Raw genomic sequence first — 20,272 nt, 5'->3', positions numbered from 1 at the left:
TTACTTTTCTATGGTACTGCAGAAATAATTTTAATAAATTGTCTGTTTCACTGGCATTTAATATTCGCTTATCTTGTGTTGCTCTGGCTGTTCTGTTCTGCAGCTTTTCCCACGGTGAACTGAACTAATTTGCAATGTTGTCAGACTGCAAAGCAGTGGGGAAAAAAAAGCTAGTACTTAATCTTACATTTAGGACTAAAGGAGAGGAACCTAGACATGTACACCTGCTTCAGAAAATGCTGCAATTAAAATGGATTGCACATCAACACTAATAATTTGGTGACTTTGGAGGTGTGTCCCTTCAAAACTAGTGAGTCCATTTCATTTAATTTTGGCAATTTTCAATAGTTCATTTTGTTATTGTGTTCCAGGTCTTCTACTGTTACATGCATTTGAAACAGATTTTCCAATATATCCTCTGTAAAGAAAGCTCCTTCTGTTTGTTTTTTTTTTGTTTGTTTTATTTTCTGACAGCTTCTAATGGAGGCACTAAAAAGTCTTCATGACACTCACAAACCTTTTTACAAAGTCATTCAGTTGATTATTTCTTTCTTGAAATTAAACCCTAGATTGTGGATATATAATTTTTTTTGTGTTGGGCATGAAATAAAGACTGATGGACATAGTTGTACATTAGTTCCTTAATAATGTGAAGTTGGATCATGTCCTGTACTTTTCTGAAGAGTAAATCAGGAGCTTTTTCTCCTCTTGTGGGTTTCCTGATTGGAGTCACTGAAACTATCCATGAACCTTTTACCTCAGCAGTGCACCACTGCGTAATTTACCTGATTTACATCACTTTTTGCTTCTCGTTCTTAGTCTCCCACAGTATGTCACAGTGCCTGTCACCATCCTAGTCCCCCTATCAGTATTATAGTCTTAAAAATTCTGTGCTCTCCTACCTAGCTGACAAGCCCCAGTCCATACTGATCCTATTTTACTTATTAATCCAGTGAACTTGTTTATCTGAGTTGACTCAGGCGTTTTAGTGTTTAACACTAAACTGTTTGTTGCAGCAGTTTTTCCTATGTTTTGTGTACTGGACAATAAGCTTTAAATTTATTATTTTCCTTCACCATGTTTTTATATGTTTACAATGTTATTAATTTAAACCCATCCATTTTGCTTTCCTCATTGTATTTCTGGTAATTTGCTTTGTATATATTTTCATATTGGCAGTATTTTTTGAGTTACCATGTCATATTTAAGTTCAACTCTATTCTTAGTCAACCAATAAACCGAATCCTCCAATATCTGCAAAACAATACAAGTAAGTAATTTCTTTTGCTCTTAATTTCTTTACTTGCCCTACATTTTCACCAGTACAATATAAACTTTATGATATTACTGTCCTAAAATTGAGTATGTCTAAAAATTACATACCCCATACTTGATCAAAGAGATTAAAAAAAGGGAAATATGAAAGTTAAAGAAAACTGATTAAATCTGAATTCCAGAATCTGAGCAGAAAGCCGCAACAGGCATGAATACAAAATGTTTATGGATTGATATATGTTTTGTGGGAGAAGGCTGCAATTTTCATAATGCACAGTAGAAGGGACAAATTATTTTTGTAGGTGCACAAAGTACACAAGGTGCACTAAGAAATATACTTATGCAATTCTACATTTTTTTTCTTGGTATATGGCTCTACACTTTCAAGAGAGCAAGAAGATTAGGAAATAATAGGATTTCCAGTGTTAAATAATAAAAGGTCTGTACAAAACATTAGAGGAAATTGCAGGATTTTTTGTTTTGTTTTGTAAATATTTATTAGTTTCCTACTTTAAACCTTCTCTAATTTTCTAAGTATTTTAGAAGCCATTTTCATTGAGACTGTGAGATTATTTGCATTGAATGCCACAGCAGTTTTCATTCTCAGTCTTCTTTTTCATGCTTAACAATATTTCAGATTTGAAGTAATGATAAACCACACAGTTACTGTTTTGTTGTTTCAAACTTAGAATATCTTGAAAACACAACTTATATTTTAGCCCTGTTCTGGGTGCATGAAACTCTCCTTTTCCATCACCTTCAAGCAGGAGGTTTCCTTTTATGATGGATTCTATGGCTGTAGCCTTGTGGAAATAATTTTGATTTGCTCTGTTTGTTCAGTTCAAAGGTAAGGGCATTCAGAGAAGTTTTGATTGTATTTTTGGTCTGTTTAATAACAGGAGAAAACATCGAAACAAGATATTAGATCATGACAGAAATAGGAAAAAATAAATCAAATTAGAAAAATTTTCAGTATAAATAGATTTATAATTACAAGCCCTTGAATTTATGTAATTACACATACTCAAAAAAACCTCTATGTCATTGCCATAATGAAAAAGCCATCATTTCTCTTCAAAAGCACTTCAGAAAGCAAAATTCAGACAGTCTGCCAGCATATTCAATTTGTCCATCTCTCACAAAAATTGTACCCTGTCTTCAGTAAGGAAATTTGTCTTCTGTCAAAAGCAAATCACAAGAATTTCTCAGAAAAAATAGCATTCCTCTCATCACTCCTTGGAATTAAAATTGTGAATATTTCTCTTCCCCCTTGCTCCCTCAAGTGTTTAATTTCATGAATATATAGGTCCCTGACCTTGGCCTGATTGACAGGGGAAGTTAAAACTGCAAGCACTTACTATTCCTTTCAATGCATCAGTGAATAGATGTTAGGAATATTAAATGGATGAACACACCTTAACTAATATTTAAATTATGGAAGGTATGATGTATGCCACTTTATAGTAAACAGTTTACTTAATAATACAGTTTTTTTACGTTAGTAAAAATCTGAAATACTATGATTAGAAGAAAAAGCATTAAATTTTTTAATGTATAATAAACATGCATCAGTGTATTGTGTGCTTGCTACTAGAATTTATTTTATTTGGTTATAATTAGCAAATATTAGTAAACATGAACCTACAGACTGCTTATGCCCTCTATTCCCTGAACTACTCTATTCAAACACAATTTTTCTCTTCCTCATCTTTTTCCAGCTTCCAGATAATAACAAGGGGGCTGCTGTTTCATCAGCAGTTGTGTACATTCCATATGCCAGGTTATGAATTTTATTATAGAGAAGTAAAATTGAACAGAATGTGCAAGTTGCCAAAAATTATTAATAAAAATTGTCAGAAGAACCAAGATTGCTTTCGAGTTGGGAGTGAAGTGTTCTGTAGATACACTCACAGTCTTTAATTTCTTAGAGATCTTAATATTTATACTAAGATCCTAGATCCCACAATAAAATATGTTGTAAGAAGTAGACTGAACAAGAGTTATCAGGCCATATTGCCTAGCAGTGATTTCTTTAATTCTCATTTGAACTTCTCTTTCTAGCGTCTGTGTTCTTTGAAGACTCTTACACATAAACCATAAAAAGTGTGTTGATATTAAAGCTTGTATTTCCTCCCTACTACAATATAAATTTTTTCACCCATCCTCAGCCTTTCATTACTATTTTATTCAAAGAAAGTATAACCAAGAGTCTCATTCAGAGTTTAGTTCCAAGACTTAAGTTCATCAAGATGAACAAGGTTCTCACATTATTTTTATGCTGGTCAATGGGGAAGATTGAAGAGAGATTGAAAGATGAAAAGAGGGCTGTGTATCCCACTGGACATGAATGGAGTCTTCGTAGTCCATTGGACCTGATGATATGCATCCCAGAGTCCTGAAGGCATTGCCTGATGAAGTTCCCAAGCTGCTCTCCATGATATTTGAAAGATTATGTCAGTCAGTTGATATGCCAGTGACAAAAAGGGAAACATACCTATTTTTGAAAAGAACAGAAAGAAAAAACTCTGGAAACTACTAACCTGTCAGCTTCAACTCTGTGCCTGGAAAGATCATGGAACAGATTCTCCTAGCAATTGTGCTGAGACATTTGGAGGACAAGGAAATGATTTGTGACAACCAGCGCAGCTTCTCCAAGGGTAAGTCCTGCCTGATCAAACTATTGAGTTTCCATGATGGAGTGACCACATCAGTGGATTGAGGGATGGGTTACAGGTTTCATTTATCTGGACTTCTGTAAAGCCTTTGACATGATCCTCCACACCCTCCTCTTGAAATTGGAGAGACATGGGTTTGATGGGTGGACAATATAGGTTAGGAATGGGTTTGACAGTCACATCCAGTGGTCAACTGATGGACATCAGTGACAAGTAGTGTCCCTCAGGGGTCCTTCTGGGACAAGTGTAATTTAATATCTTCATTAATGACATAGACAAAGGATCAAGTGAACCCTCAGCAAGTTTGCAGATGACACCAAGCTGAGGTGGTTTGACCTGGAGGACAGGATGCCACCCAGAGGTACCTGTACAAGCTGGAGGAATGGGCCTATGGGAATCGCATGAGGTATAATAAGACCAGGTGCTGGTGCTGCACCTGGGTGGGGCAACACCTGGAATCAACCTAGTTTGGGGATGAACAGACCCAGAGCAGCCCTGCCCAGAAGGACCTGGGGGTGCTGTGGGTGAGAGGCTGGACATGCCCCAGCCATGGCACTCACAGCCCAGAGAGCCAAACGTGTCCTGGGCTGCATCCAGAGCCCCGTGGGCAGCAGGGGAGGGAGGGGATTCTGCCCCTCTGCTCTGCTCTGCTGAGACCCAGCTGGAGCATCCAGAGCTGGGGTCCCTGCACAGGAGGGACAGGGACCTGCTGGAGCCAGCACAGAGGAGGGGATACCAAGTAGAGGACTGGAGCACCTCTACTGAGTAGAAAGACAGAGAACTGGTGGTGTTCAGCCTGGAGGACAAAAGGCTTCAGGGTGATGTAGTTGTGGCCTTCCAGTACCTGAGGGGAGCCTTCAAGAAAGATGGAAAGCAGCTATTTACAAGAGCCGGTGTCTCAGTTTAAGACAGTGTAAAGGGGAACACTCTAAAATGAGTTGCCCCCTTTATAAGTTTAAGCAATTTCTTTCCACAAATAAGGAGAAAACAAATATGAGCAAGTGTAAGTGAAAAAATAACTGTTTGCTAGCAAAGGCAAAACCCAGTAAATAATCACTAGATACAAAATTTCCAGTGCACACTCCCTGAGAACCAAGAAAAACCCAAAATAGGTTTTTCTATTTCTGGAAATACCTTTTTTGGGATTGTGCCCCCATCAGGCAGGTGACAGTGTGAAGGGAGACAAAGGGAAAAGATGGTGGCAAACCCTCCCCCCAAGATGGTGGCCTCTGCAGGCAGCAACACAGTCTGGGAGACAACGAGAAATGATGGCAGCAAATCCTGATGAGAAGGTAGGCAATATGGAGCAGTTCTAGTGGTAGGTGAAGACTTGCTGTCCCATGTGGGGTCAGCTCTGCCTCCCGCTGCCTCTTCCTGCCATGTGCAGGACTCCACCAGTGTTGTTGCTGCTGTCTGCCAAGCAGCTGGTGTGTCCAGGGGAAAGAGCTGGCCTGTTGGCTCTCCCCAGGCCCCAGACACTCGCTCAAGCTCCATGCTGCTGATAGGGCTTGCAAAATTCACTCCAAAACAGTTTTTGCTTGTGAAATACACTTTTTCTGAGTGTCTGCTATTGCAAGCCCCCCAAAAAACCCAACCACCTGAAGCAACCATCTCCAAAGTGGAACACTTCACCTTCTGAAAATGCTTCCACAAAAGAGAGCTCCCTGCTTCCACACTCCAAATTAAAAAGGGATACAAGCAGCACCACTCTTCCCTCCCCACAACCCCCACCTCAGGATTCCTATTCTGGCTGCAGCACTGGATCATAAAGAGACAGTAAGGGTTTTATGGGGCACAGATAGATACAAATCACAATAACATTTTGGGTTACCCAAGACAACATGGAGTTGGACAAGACAGGACATGGGGCAGTTGCTTCAAACTGATGGAGAGTAGGTTTAGATTAGCTTTTGGGAATATATTCTTTACTGTGGGGCTGGTACCTGAACAAGTCACCCAGAGAAGTTGTGGATGCACCATCACTGTGAATGCTCAAGTCCAGGCTGAATGGGAATTTAAACAACCTGGTCTAGTTGAAGGTGTCCATGCCCAGGGCAGGAGGCTTAAAACTAGGTGATCTTTTAGATCTCTCCCAACATAAGCCATTTCACAATTTTATGGTTCTATTCCCACATTGTCCTCCTACTGGATACCAGCAAAAAGAGCACAGCACCTCCCTCTGAACTCCCTCTCCAGAGGGAGCAGTACAGAGCAATTAGTTTCTCTCAATTAAACAAAGTTTGTCATCATTCAGGTTCAAATCTCTAAGTTCTTTTCTATGGATCTAGTCCTGATTTTCAGTTTGAACATGTTTATAGGTTTTTCTGTGTAAATTAACACAGAAAAACAGTTTGAAACAATGTTCTTAAAATTATCATATTTTAATATTTTTATTACTATTTCTGATTCTTCATTGCTTGATGTTTAATTTTAGCATTTGAAAATTTAGTGCCACATCAGAATGACTTGCAACAGAATGACAGCAGATTTCAGAGCCTTCTGAAACACAATCCAAGATGGTAACAGATAAGAGAGCTCATGTGCATGATGCAGAGCAGCTGAGAGCTCAGAGCCTCCAAGAAGAGCCCAAGACACTGAAAAGGTGACTACTTATTTTTATAGACTTCTGAAGAAGTATTTCCTGAAGGTTATGTGCTTAATGAGTTAGTTAAAGCCAGTGTGAAGGCGTCCTGATTCTGTGCTACACGCTCACGTTTATAGAAGCGCAAAGAAAAGTGGTGCGCGTAGAAACAAAGCCAATGCACTCTTATGAGACCTTATAAATGTTCCTATTTAAAAATCACTTAATATTAAGTTTGAAAGTATTTGCGTATTGTAAAGCATGGAAAATATTTATAAATTTGAAGACAAAGTGTACATATCACAACTTACATGCATTTGAGATGTCCTTGTAAAAGAGTTTTGTCTCATTGTTCTTTTGTGAAGAAAAGATGAAGTCTTGTACAAAAGCAGGAAAATGACAGGAGAAGGGCATCTATAGTGGGTATGGCCTCAGAACATCTTGTACTTCTGTGTAGCTATTCTGATGAAATAAAAAAGGAGGAACAAATTTCTTTAGACATGGGAACACTCATCCAAAGCAAAGTTTATAGTTTCTGTAGAGGAAATGGCCAGGTATCAGTGTTGAACCACACTGACAAATGCCTTGAATAATTTGGCGTGCATTTTATGTGGGTAATGAAGGGAGAATGTCTTGCTGTGGTTATTTATCTGTTCCATTGCCACTACATGAACAAGAATGGCAAAAAAATGCCCCCTCACGTATCTAGAAAAGAAAATGTAAGCAATATGCAAAATACTAAAATTTTTTTAAGAAAAATTTTAAGTATCTTGTATATTATATATTTTAACTAGTTTTGTCTTTACGTACAAAAAACATTTTTCTACTCCACTTCACCTGTACGTGCATGTATTTGTAGTGCACTTTAAATGAATGTAATTTGTATGTTTGTTACTTCTTGATGATCTGACACTTGCTATTCAGCAGCAATGTTACCTAATGATATTCCCAGTTTCTGGGCTATATTCAGACCAGAAACATGTACCATACTAGAAGTAGAATTTAATTAAAGCTCTGAAATGCATATAAGGCACTGAGCAAAAACTCTTTTTCTTTAAAGATGTGCTTCTATTGCACCAAATTTTTTGTTAATGCAAGTAAAGCATATAAAGATGTAATTTTCTGATAATGGTAATTAAAAGATACATGTTCATCCTTAAATATTGACAATCTACTATGATACTGATAAGGAGTCATTATTTAGAATTTATGGTGATACTTTAAATTAATTTTACAACATCTACTTCTTGATATAAAAATTGTGATTTATGACTGCAGTGGCTATTTTATTTTAGTGACTATTTTAATTTAGATTAATATTATAGGTAGCTGTTAGGTCACTGGTCACTGTTCAACCGTGGAGAAAAGGTAGAGATTTTTTTTTTTGCTTTTACATTTTAGTCTTCTACTTTAAAAAAAAAAATCAAAAAAGAAAAAAGAAAAAAATAAAAGAAAGAAAGGAAAGTAATTTACTCAAGTCTGGTGCCTGATAATCTCATCTACTTTCTTTCTGGAAGGTTGTTTTCCTTCTTGCTTAATTACATTTGCCTCATGTATATGTAGTGTATTACTTCAGAATTATTTGGTTGTATATTAGGCCCAAGTGATGTCTTTTGTTTCAACCTATATATTTGAACACAAGATGTTGAATATTCAACATTGCTTAGGAAGAAGGAGACAAAGTAAAATAATAGCCAATATTCAAACAGTCATTGTACAGGTTACAAAGCCACTATCAAGACCCACATAAAAGCTAGCGAAGCAAAAAAATTCTTGAGCAAGAAAAGAGAAGCAAAGGCAATTATCATCTATATTCTTTTAATGCTAATTATATTAACTCAAAAAACATGATTTCTGTGAGCATTTACTCTTACAAATATTGTAGTTGCACCATCCAAAACCTTCTGTTAAAATAAAACATAGACTCAACCAGCAAAGATTGGGCTGACTATTTATTTATATGATTATGATTCTGCATTGTTTTTTAATAGGAATTGCTTTGATGTAAGAAGTTCTTATTGAATAAATACCATAGGTAGGTCTAATTTGATTGCCAAAACTATTTTAGCTTCTAGTCTAATGAGTACAATATGTGAAATAAAAACATTAATGTTGCATCCTGATTTGTGCATTATGAAGTTTTGCACCATAATGTTTGAACTGTTCTGTAACACACTATGAAAATGTCTGCTCTACCAGTTTTTACAAATAGGCAACAGTGACAGATGTGCTGAAGTATAGATTATACTAACATAGTTGCTTGATTAACTATCATGGATACGTTCATGCTACCAAATATAAAGCAAATCATAGTCTGGAATATATTGTTTCAAGTCTTTGCACTGTGAGGATCATATACACTGCTAGAGCTCAATGCAAAATCATAATTATCCTGCAGAAAGAACAGCTGCAAAATTCTAGGATTTTCTGGCTGGTGGAAGTAGATGTAGCTAGGAAAGGGCAAGAGGGCAAGGAAGGGAAAGGTGTAAGAGGGAAATAATTTTGCCTTTATTCTTGGTGTAGCTAATGCTTAAAATATATTCAGTGTAAGCATTTCTGTTGTACTAACATAACATAAAATTCCATAGTACTTGCTCTATTGAACCTTCTTTATGTTGCTTTGTGAAGAGAAAGGAAACAAAATTCTGTCTTATGTCTTCAGAGCATATACAGGGAGATAGAGAGTCTATGACAGGAAATGCTACTGCAGTACACAGCCATGTGACTGACAGGTAACATCTGGATGTTAAATTGTTAAGACAGGGAGATCAAGAGGTCTAAGAGCAGCCCTGCCCAGAAGGACCTGGGGGTGCTGTGGGTGAGAGGCTGGACATGCCCCAGCCATGGCACTCACAGCCCAGAGAGCCAAACGTGCCCTGGGCTGCATCCAGAGCCCCGTGGGCAGCAGGGGAGGGAGGGGATTCTGCCCCTCTGCTCTGCTCTGCTGAGACCCAGCTGGAGCATCCAGAGCTGGGGTCCCTGCACAGGAGGGACAGGGACCTGCTGGAGCCAGCACAGAGGAGGCTGCCAAGTTGATGAGAGGGGTGGAGCACCTCAGCTGTGAGGAAACGCTAAGATGTATAGGGTTGTTCAGCCTGGAGGACAAAAGGTTTGAGGGCTATCTAATCATGGCCTTCCAGCATCTGAGGAAGGCCCTACAAGAAAGATGGAAAGCAGCTATTGACAAGAGCACAGAGTGGCAGGACAAAGGGGTATGGTTTGAAACTGATAGAGATTAGGATTAAACTAGATATTAGGAAAACATTCTTTACTGTGAGAGTGGTAAGGCACTGGATTGATTGCCCAAAGAAGTTTGGATGCCCCATCCCTGGAAGTGTTTAAGGCCAAGTTGGATGGAACTCTGACTAACCTGTTATACTGAAAAATATCCCTGGCCGTGGCACCGTGGCAGTGGTCTTTGCAGTTGTCTGTCATGAGACTTAGTTACTATCTCTTTTTCTGCCCCCCAGTTTTTTATTATTTGATACTCAATGCCTTCCCACTTATTCCTGTGACTGCAGTTCTTCAAAGTGTGGGTACTTAAAACAGCCTGCCTAGGCTCTTTGTTCATAGTCAGTAAGAAATAGGCTCAGTGAAATTTCTCTTTATTTAAAATAGGTAAGATGAGTCACCTTCTTTAAGAGCCTGTTTCTCTTCATTGACTGTGTAGAGACCCCCACTGAGCCACAAGCTCAGCTATAGATAGGCATCTTCCTAAGTGAGGTGAAATTTGTCATTTTGAAAGTGTCGTCTGATGAGGAATACACAATAACCTCAAAGTGCAGCTCAGTTGGACCCATTAAGGAGGGAACATTACTTTCTTGTCCCAAAATGGCCACATTACAGTGACGTTTCTAGCATGTATTTTACTTGGCAAAGTTGAGTGTTTTGCTGTTATCTAGTTCCCAATAGTACTTTCAGGATTGCTTCTTCAAATTACAGATTTCTCTAAATCGCCAGGTTTCTTTTCTTAAAACTTATTAAATAAAAATCTTTTGCCTTCATTAATATCCCTGAAGGTATGGATAGATCCTGGAACTTTGATGCACGCTAGTAGTTAATGAATAAAGAGTGTATTTTTTAAAAATACGCTAATAAGACATTGTGTGAAATGGATAGAGACATGTTAACAACTTTCAACATAAGAGTAAAAACATTTCAGGGTAGGAATGGGAAATCCCCTAACTTGTTTCTATTTCCCAAGCTCGCTAAAATGTCAGAAAACTATCCTGGGAAAACAAGAAGCTGTTTAACTCACTAAATGTTTAATCTTGAGATTGTATGGGTATTTTATCTCGGGCACTGAGTTATAGTGTTGAAACTCCATTACTGAGGGTGGGAAGGATCAAACAAAATCAAAAGTAAGAGGAACAGGGAGAAGTTAGGACGCAAAACCTCAGTTTCAGCACTGTCAAACTGTACTGTCTACTCATGAAGTAATTTCTGAATTTAATACATCTGCTTTTCACTAAATTGAATCACTAAAATTCCACTTGCCATAATCTGCAGTGTCTTACTCTGATGTCAGGATGTGTACCTTTGTCCTAGCCCCTAAAGTTCTTAATTCAGGTGTGATTCATGAGGTTCTATAACTATTCTAAATGACTACATGTTCATTCTCTGTTATTTAAATAATTACATTTTCTGTAATTTAAATTGTGTGACCTTCTAATTATGTCTTAAAGAATACTGACAAAGTATAACTGATGCAAGAATATTTATGTTGAGCTTTATCAGTGGCATGAGTTTAATTCAGTAGTTTTCAGCTATGCAGACATAATGAGAAATTAACTATCATTAAGAATTATCTCATTCATTGGCTTTTGTTCACCTCTTTTAAATATAGCTGCAAATTAGCTGAAGACTTTTATGAGAAATTAATGAATAGACATACAATTACACACAAAATCTTGCTGTTCCTTGTAGGTCTAAAAAGAGTTAAATTAAATATTGATTTTTTCCTATTAATTAAAGCATAGTATATTGTGGTACTATTTTACACATAGAATTTTTGTGTCAAAGGTAAAATCTGTTTCTTAAGTTGCAGTTACAAAGACTACTTAATCTCTTCAATAAATATTTCTAAAAGTTCTAATTGAAATGCTACAAAACGTGAAGAATAGGAAACAGAAAAGTGTCTTTTATTATGTTTAGTCATTTTATAAATAAGTCTACTATATTATGCTGAGCAGATTAATTTATTAACTATTTCTTTCAAAATTATTTGGTTGCTTCAGAAGACAGAGCCAGTTTCTTATGTATTTATTATGTATGAATATGTAGAAGATTTTGAACTCCAACCTTATGACAGAAATTTAAAAAAAACCGTAAGAGATAAATAAAGCTCAATTGAAATGTTTTTTCTGTGATTATGATGATTTATAGTGCATTTTGTTTCTGATCGGATGTGGCAGCAAAACTGTTTCCATTGGCTTTTTTCAGGATGTTTATGTTTGCATGTTAAACTCTGTAAATAACCACAAAGGAAATAGTATTTATGATCAAAACTATGGTAAAATAAAGATACTTCTATCCCATACACTGCTCAGTGGAAAATTCCTTACTCAATGGAATCCATAAATGTGCAGGTGTTCTTTTATAGACTAGTCTGGCTGTTATTTCTTTGACATTACTTCAGTAGGTTAGCAGTAATTCAGAAATGTTTGCTTCCATTGCAAAGAAATACTTTTTCTTCTGCAGTTCAGGGAAAATACGGGATATGTATTTGTTGCTAGGTCTGTGCATAGGCTTTTGGTTGAGCAGGCTTTTTTAGTGCATCTGATTTTCAGTAAGAAATAGTTTTACAGAGTCACCTTCAGGTTTTAAAGAGTATATATATATATATCTTTTTCTGGCACTGTATTGATGGTCACCAATGTTGCACAAAAGCAGGTTTGTTTCTTTTCGCAGTAACAAAGTTTTTGACTTAGTAGAGGCTTTGGTAGAAAAAGAAGAAAAAAAAAAAGCTTTGGTCATGTTGCTGTAGTCTTTTGCACTATTATTTCTGTATTCCATAGTGGTATTGCTTTGTGACTCAAACAGGAAATTTGGCTGCAATGATATTAGAAAGTTAGACCTGTTTCAAATTGATTTCACTTCTTATCTATCCAGAAACTGCATTAATGATTCTTAAGTCATGGAAAACATATTTCTTCTATCTAGCTGTGAGATAAATAGGATGAATAGGTTAATCAGAAACAACAACAAAAAAAGAAAACAACAAAAAAGGAGGGGTAAATAGCAGCAGGAGAGAGAAAGAAGCAAACTTGGAAATCCATCAGTGCAGAGTGACTGTGGAGGGTGTGCATATAAGCAAAGTTTTGCTCAGAGAAGTATGCTAAACATGGGGAAAGTGAAGTTGCTAAGACGGGACTTGAAGGTTAAGAAAAATTCAAGAGTTCAACATTTAATTTTCATTAAGTGATTTCACGATTGATTGGAATTAAAATCCAAGCTGCGGTGTATGTTGATGAGAAGGTGATTACATGTAAATATACTTGAGATATTGTCAGTGTTATGGTTAATTATGTCTGAGAAGGATTGAGTACTAGTAGCTGCCTTCTTTACGTATGAAGATTGTAACTCAATTTCTGTTTCAAAAGAGCTTTCTATTTAATTCTAAGAATGAAGTGTGAATCAAAATTGTTTTATACTTACTCATCTAAGAAAGGATTCACGTAAATTGGTGTTTCTGGGTCATTTTTCCCGAGGCAAATGGGTTATTTTTGAAGGAGGTGGCATTTTAACCATACACCCCTGTAATTAAGGGGGTTGTGATCAACAAGAGATGGAATACCTCAGTCTTTCAAAGCTAAAAGCTTACTTTTTCTCACTCAGCTTTGAATGCATACATGGATGTTGACCCTATTGTCCAGGCTATCACTCTGGGGTATGCATAATTGAGTGGCCAGTGGCCAGAAGATCATCTGCTTACCAAGGGTATATTATCCCTGTTAACAAGTTCTTGCCTTTGTTCCCTAAATGTCCTATGAGTCTGGAGAACTTGGAAATCATGTAACTTGGAAGTACACTTAGCTCTTCTTTTTTTTTCTGCGTGTTCCCAGGTTTGCTGTTCTGATCACTTTCTGTAATTTTCCTAGATGTCACTTAATTCGGCAGTTGCTTTACTTCTTTGAGGTACTATACTATTTTATCTCAAATCTTACTTAAGAAGTTGTAAGTCTCGGTGGCAGCTGCTCATTGTCTTGTTAGATTCTGGGTTATCTTTGGTTACTTAAACTAACTGCCAGCTGCTTGACCTGCAAGAAACCCAGCTTTTGCTTGGGAGTAAATTGTCTATGATTGTCTCTCAGTGACAGTTGTTCACTAAAGTGGAAACTGTTACTTAACTTCCTTCAGTTTTCATATTCAAATACAACTTTTTCTTGGTTTTTTGACTCTTTTTCTTTAGACAGTGCTGTACATTTCATGTGCACAGCTATTCTTGGTGATTTTAAGATACAGTAGAACACCCAAATAGAAGTATAAAAGTATACTTCAAATGAAGAAATTACAATGAATAGCCAAAATCAAAACTTCCCTTTTTTACTTCTTTGTTTGGCATTTGGTTTGAATGTATCTCAAGGTCTTGGGTTTGTAATCTTTCTACATGCTTTTCTGTTTCTGCAAGCTAAACTGTTAGGATTTCTAATACACAATTTGGGTTATACTCTGCCTTATTTTAAAGACATTTTTCTATTTCACATTGCCCAGCTGAAGTAAGATGTTACTTTACCAAAATTGTTAGTGTCTGTGTGAGATAACCCCTTATATTCTCTAGGAGTTTGAGCTGAAGGAGATTTGTAATCCAAGCAAAGATGACATTAGTGGAAGTTTTGACTTCACTGAGAAAGAGTTTAACCTTTTAAGTAATCTGATTGAAACCAAAGCTCCCTGATGTCTCTTAATTACTTAATACGTGTTAAATGACACGTTGTCTGGCATATGTCAGCTAATACATCAGGCTGGGATACTTTAAAAGTCACCAGCTCACCTATTGTTAAAGGACAAACATTTTCTTTCAGTTCCCTTACTTTCATTTTCTTGTCTTATGATACCATGATTTCCAAGTGCCATTTGAGACTGCATGCAATTTTATCTTTAATGTTAAGCTGAAAGATCTTAATTACTCAATTAATCATAAAGAGCCAATATATAAACTAATCCCAAATCTTCTTCTCTTTACAAAATATCATAAAATTAATCTTCAAGAAATATAAGGATGTAGGTGAAGAACCCTGGATCCGGTTAGATACACCCTGCAATGACGGACACTTTTACATATTTTATAAATTTATCATTTGCCAAAGCCTATCCTATTGTTTTATTTAATGCCCTAACAGGATGCATACTTAATAAGTAGGTTTTCCAGGAAAATGTGGTTTTCTGCTTAAAGAAATTTGTCAGATTTTCCTTACATAAATACAAATAAGTATTGAGTCTTTCCTAGAACATTATTTTGCTGTTTGAAACCATTTTTAAGGAAGCTGGGTATACTCATCTCATTTTAACATTTTGTTCATTTCAGTGGTGAAAAGGTTTATGCTTATAATGTATTTGTGTGGTTGCATGACTAAAATTAGATACGATTCATTAGGGTCTTGTTTTTCTTCATCCAGTGGGCAGTGTGGTATGTTTCCTGTACTCAAAGGATTTTTAGGGGAAAATAAGAATGTTTTAATAGTAGACTAGGCTGCTAATAAGTGATATTGTAAGTACTGACACAGTTTTTGTGATGATGATACGTGTGCATATTGTGTTCACTGAGTGTGTCTTGAGCAGTGCACAGCTCATTCTGTAATCAGATTATTAGTTCAATCGTATCAGAGTACTTTATACCCTGAGGGTATTCCCTTAATCCCATTCCTTTGGCATGCAGAAAAATGTCAAATAGCAGTAATAGACTTCAGTCTCAAGAGATAGTCCCTTGCTCTCCACCCCTATTTCTGCAGCTATAGAATTAAAAAGACTTTGCTTAGTATACAGGTGGAAGAAACCAAAGCCAAACACCGACAGTTAAATTTCACCGTTTTCTGTTCTACCCATATAACTGTGAGAACCATTTTACCAAATAGCCATTTGTACACATAGGAAGGTTACATTCATGGAATTACAGAATCATTATGATTGGAAAAGACCTCCAAGATTATTAAGTCCAACCTTTGATCAAATACCACCATGCCCACTAAACCATGTCAGGAAATGCCACATGTACTCATTTTATGAATGCTTCAAGGAACGGTTACTCTACCTCTTCACCAAGGAGCCTAGTCCAATGCTTAATCACTCCTTCAGTGAAGAAACTTTCTTATGCCCAACACAAGTCTTCTTTGGCACAATGTCAGGTAATTTCCTCTTGTCTTGTCACTTGCTGCCTGGGAGAAGAGACTGCCCCCCCCCCGTGGTTACACCCTCCTTTGAGGCAATTGTAGAGAGTCATAAAGTCTCCCGAGCCTTCTTTTCTCCAGGGTTAAGACCCCCAGCTCCCTGAGCACTTCAGAGCATTTATATTACAGACCCTTTACCAGCTCCATTGCTTTTCTCTGGACACACTCCAGCTCTTGCAGTGAGGGGCCCAGAACTGGATACAGAATTTGAGGTGCTGCCTCACCAGTGCAAAGCACAAGCTGATCCCTGCCTTGGTCCTGCTGACTGCACTGTTTCTGATATAAGTCAGGATATATGTATTTTACATACAATATTGGTAGACTAGTTCCTATGCATATTAAAAAGTTTCAGCCTTTCTGCCAAGCTGTCATTATGGCTGCAATTTTTTTAGTAAAAAAATGTTACCAGGAATATTGTCATGGAGGCCAGCTGACATGAAATACTATGTTTGTACTTTTAACTTGTCTTGCCCTCAAAAACTTTAGCTGCATGCAGACAACCTACTGGAAATAGTTCCTTTTGCATGTTCCATATATGTATTCAGATCTGCAGTTGTTTGGGAGATTAGCAGATGATTTGGACCAAACCTCTATCAGGAACCATTCAAAAACTTTACCAATGTAGAAAATAAGGTTCCAATACCTGGGAATGTTTCTAGATTTAGAGGCAAGTAATGTAGTCATTACATCTAGCACCCAGTAGTTTCAGACTGTAAAATTCAGTGTGACCATGTTAGTGTCTGAGTATCTGTGAGCACTTTTTGAATGCTCTTGCTGTCTCTATTGAATTCCTGGTAATTTGAGGTTCTGAGGAAAAAACAATTTCATATATTCCATTGCTACTTTCAATATGAATCAAATTGACTACTTTTACTTACACATTTAGAAAAAAAGATACAGTAGCTGAATTTTTTGTTTGTTTTTTACATTTCAGTGGGAGTGAATGTACCATATCACAATCTCTGCTTTCTCAGTTTTGGCAGTACTTATTTTGGATTTGTAATTTAACAAAATGAATACCAAGGACAATTGTACCAGACAGGACTTAGTGAAGGGTAGATATCTGTCAGTTTACATGGAATATTCCTGTAAAATAATGTAATACTAATACTAATAATTTAATCCTTGCACAATTTGGCAGATCTGTAATAAAAATTAACTACAACTTTAAAAATAGTAACTTTTACAGTCCACAAGCTTCTGGATTCCATCACTTCAGACATTAAAGTGTAACATATATGTATCATGTAGCTTATGTATTTTTTAGACATGAAGAGACAGTGGCAGACAAGAATGTAAACAATTATAAAGGTGGGGGTCTAGTGAACACAATTAAGCTTAAACAAAATTAATTAATTAAACAAAATTTCTGGTGAGCAGCTAGTAGAATAATCTACTATCACTAGTGATAGTGAACAATTTTGACGTCTCAGGTATCTTTTGATGAAAGGAATGCCACACAGTAAAACCACCAGATTCCAAATTAGCAGACTTCAGCTCTGAAAATCAATATATATTATTTCACAGGAGGGCTGCCTAGGAAAAAATGAAAAGAAAATATGTATCATCTTAAATACACAACATTATTATAGTAACTACACACTCCTCCAACGCAGGGGGTATACAGTGTATAAATCAATGGCCCAGATAAACTGTAAGTTCTTTTTTTTGACCTCAAGTATAAGAAGTAAGTAGAAGTCAGAAAGCAGAAGCTACATAAAATGGCAAATGTTGAATAAAAGAGAATTGCAAAAGACTCAAACTAATCCAGAATACTTAGAGCAATCAAAATAAAAGAAACCACTGATTAATTAGATGTTAGTGGCAGTGGGTAGACAGTCACTGTGTGCATTTTGGTATATAACATGAACCAGGGACAATTCCTTAGCCCAAACAACTTGAGGTACCACACATTCTGTATCCATACAGTTAAATTATCTTTTCTCTGAAACACTATGGCCTTGTCCCAGTCTGTCTGTAAGGAACAGTAAATGCTTCTTCTCAAACACTCCTGTGCACCCTCTGGAAGACTGCTGTTTTGAACAGCTTAAAAGTGGACAAAGGGTGCGCAAGCTGTTAAATAGTATGGACAGATGAATGCTTGAGCCTGAGCTTGTGCCATGACTGTATTTTGTTTATCATAGTAAATATTGCCAGTGAGTCCTGTTCACATTTTTGTGTTGAGTGTATTTGTTTTCCTTAGGGACATCCTCACATGCTTTGCTATCCTGTCCCTCAAGGGGACATTTATCTTCCTGGATTTAGTCCCTCTTAAAATCCTTTGAATACAAATAAATCTTCCTCCACTTAACAGCATCCAGTCTATTTTTTCTTATATATCAAGCTTCCCCAAGTCATGACATGAGAAGTGACGAAAGTGGGACAATTTTGAAAATGTGAAATGTCTCTCTGTTACAATAAGAGCAGTAACAGAAACAACAACATTTTTTTTCCTCCAGCAAGTGAAAAGGCCATAGATGTGAATTATTTTTTCATTAAAGAAGTCGACTTCTATGAGCTGCTGAATGCTGTTAGTACCAAGCTGAAGATTGTACTGTTAAATTCTGAAGCAGAGAAATAAAACAACATAATCAACTACTTGACTGTAAACATCACAAAGGGCAACAAGGAGATGAGTAACTTAACAGCATTGTCGTAAACAAATTATGTCATCCCAGTTTTATTTCTTCCTCTAAAAGCACAGCAGACCTTTGAGATAGAGACCATTAACTATTAAATACCTTGATTTAATACAGCCTGTGGGGAATAGGTTGTATCCTTTTATGTTCCGTTGCATATCATTTTCATAGATGACCAGGGATACATGGTCAGGATTAATTTATGTTAGAGTAAAACCAAAACTAGTAGGAAAATCAGACCACTGGTAGATATCAATAGTTCAGCATCAACATTGTAACAACTGAAGTTCTATTTGCATCTGCCCTGTAGCAAGTACTAGGATTTTTATGAACATCCTTAAACATTGACTTGAAATTAAAGAAATGAAATAAAATTGGTGTGGTAGAGCTGCAAGGGTAGATATTTTAAAATAGTATTTCAATTTAAAAATTTAAATTATGCTATGAAAAAAAATAAAACATGACATAAGAGGAAAGGATGGAGACTTAAAAATGTAGGTAGGAAAAAATAGCCACACAATAATAAGATGAGAAACTAAATACCAATTCCAATTCCAAAAATAAAAGGAGCTATAGACTAAAGCAGCTCACAAGATGATAGAGTGTTAAGCATGTTAAATACAGTTTGCTGTTTATCCCTTCAAGTACCTAGGTATGAAATTCGTTTGCACATTGAAACCATACTTTGTTAGCTAAAGAAAGACTTCTTGTTTTGACATATGTTTTAGTTATTCTTTGTAGATAAGCATATTTTACCAGAGTTAGACATATGTCTACTTCCTGGTTTACTAGAAAAGAAAACAAACCCTACCATTTGTGAGGACAAATATGTCAGATATTATGATGAGTATGGTTCTTGAGATGGGTATTTTTCCTTCTATTCTTCAGCAATGCTAATGACTACATTGAAGTACTTAATCCATTTTTTTTTTTTTGAGTGTTTCACTTGAAGAACAGGTAGAATAATTTCAGAGAAACTATGGGAAAGCAGCAAGCTTTTCCAGAAATTCAGAGATATCTATGACAAGGGAAAAACTTGAAATTTTTGATCTTGAGAAGATGAGATTAAATAACAGGCTATTTCTTTTATGCTGAAGTATTTCAAACCATCCAGATTTTACTGCATTACTCAGTTAGACCTGCTGGATTTACCACAATGGAGACTCCTGTGATCCCTACCTTCCTTGCTCTATAGCATTTAGATAATTTCTCCTTAGCACCTACACCACAGCGTTTTAATTTATCTTCCTTTCATCCATGATTGCGACCTCTGTCTCACAGCTTTCTGTTACAGTGAGCTTCAGGGCAAAACAATCTTCTATCCCAAGCTGTTGGAAGCTCTCAGTAAGTTGGAATTTGAATAAACAGAATTCATTAGTTCTTGTGTGCTGAGGCAGCCTTCCTTCCTGTCTCTTCAGAAAGTATATTTGTGTCTGTTGATACTCTCCAAATGAATGTGCTCCTGTTTCATTGCTCTTTATGTGGAAAATTCTTGTTTCCTAAGAATGTCTCTTCAACCTTCCATGCAGATGATTTCCTCCAAATGTAACTAACTTAGTTACTAACTTAGTTAGTAACTATTATTAGTGTAACTAGGGTAACTAATGGTTGCTTTGTTTCTGTGGAAAGACTCCAGGGTTTCTTCAGGAGCTGGTTTGAACCTTAAGGCCTCTGCAGTGCCAGCTGCAGATCTCTATGGTCTCTCCAGTATCCAGC

At 36.6% G+C, this 20,272-nt stretch overlaps 1 protein-coding gene across 7 annotated transcripts in view; it reads left to right on the top strand.

The window, feature by feature from the left end:
• The window catches only part of PRLR (prolactin receptor), a 154,392-nt gene that overhangs the window by 34,253 nt on the left and 99,867 nt on the right, over nucleotides 1-20,272 (top strand). Inside the window, exons 5-7 of one of the 7 annotated variants that reach the window (XM_015653094.3) lie at nucleotides 104-310; nucleotides 3,570-3,932; nucleotides 6,385-6,552. The exons of 1 other annotated variant lie outside the window; for it this stretch is intronic. The gene's annotated coding sequence lies outside the window, so the exon portion shown is untranslated. Of the gene's footprint in view, nucleotides 1-103; nucleotides 3,933-6,384; nucleotides 6,553-20,272 lie in introns of all 7 variants that reach the window. 5 more of the 7 variants (XM_015653088.3, XM_015653093.3, XM_015653087.3 and 2 more) reach the window with 5 other exon arrangements.

This window comes from Parus major, chromosome Z, assembly GCF_001522545.3.
Source record: "Parus major isolate Abel chromosome Z, Parus_major1.1, whole genome shotgun sequence".
In the NCBI taxonomy this organism is placed as follows: Eukaryota; Metazoa; Chordata; class Aves; order Passeriformes; family Paridae; genus Parus; species Parus major.
The sequence above is the reverse complement of the archived record's forward strand: the minus strand, read 5'-3'. Positions and strand labels throughout refer to the sequence as shown.